The sequence below is a fragment of the Acyrthosiphon pisum genome, chromosome X (assembly GCF_005508785.2).
Source record: "Acyrthosiphon pisum isolate AL4f chromosome X, pea_aphid_22Mar2018_4r6ur, whole genome shotgun sequence".
Taxonomy (NCBI): Eukaryota; Metazoa; Arthropoda; class Insecta; order Hemiptera; family Aphididae; genus Acyrthosiphon; species Acyrthosiphon pisum.
Window position 1 is genome coordinate 118234106 of NC_042493.1, and position 1179 is coordinate 118235284.

Consider the following 1179-nt stretch of genomic DNA (forward strand, 5'->3'; position numbering starts at 1 on the left):
CAATATACATAATGTATATGGTATATTATTATCAAATGCGTTGTTTTTTTTTTTTTATTATCAATAGAATAATGTGATTTGACCTATGTAATATAAAATGAAATTAAGATACCAAATACACGTTTTATTACTAGTAAATTGGTAGTTAGATAACGTACAGATTATTAAGGTTGTAACTTGTAGGTACAACAATGAATCGGCGTATAACAGAAGCACTAAGTATATTATTATTATTATTCATTGATGGCATTTTTACAAATTAAATACAAAATTCTAATGTAAATAACTTCTTTAATTATCAACCCATAATTATGAATGATACGTCAAAATTCGTTAAAAAAAAAATCCTATATGAATCATATTTCAAAAATATAGGTTCCCATTTGAATTTTAAAAGTTACCCCTAAAATCTCCCCTTTTTAATTAATAAAAAAAATAATTAATATCAAATTAGTTTAGAGTATATGATTCAAAGAGGTTTTCACATAGGTCATTTTTTTCTAATTTAAGTAGATCATGCTGAAATCTGCTGTCACATGAAATTTGGAATACCCTGTATATAAAAATAATAAAAATGTTTGCATTTCCCCTAATATAAGCATAGCTTGTATCGGGGGTTAAAATTGATTTGTGATAATATATAATATTATATTAAATTTATTATAGTCAAATATGAGTAAAACTGTTTTGCGCGGGACTACTTCTATCTTTCTGCGTTCGTAGTAGTGACTCCAAAGTTTCTGAACATATAGGGCGGACTGTTATCTATGCAACAGCGTGTCCATATTTTAGATAACATACATAAAATATATGTTATTTGTTTTTTTTTCATTTGCTTAAAAAAAATGATTGGATAGTTATATCAAAAAAAGTTGCACGCTCTTGCACAGTTAATGTTCTTGTTTAATCTTTACGTTTCGCGAAAATTAGGTAGGTCTACAACAAATATGGTTCGAGAAAAGTTGTTAAAATAAAACATATTGTAACAAAATAAACGAGTTTCGAGAACTGGGGGATATGCGCTAACATGTTTAGTAGCTGGTACAAAATTGTCGCCTTCAGAATAATTTACTGCCAGAATCGTCACTGAATAGATTCAGCTAGGGCAATATATATATATTTTTTTTTTATTCCAATTAAAAATCTTGCGATAAACTTTGTACTTTATTTTCGAATCTT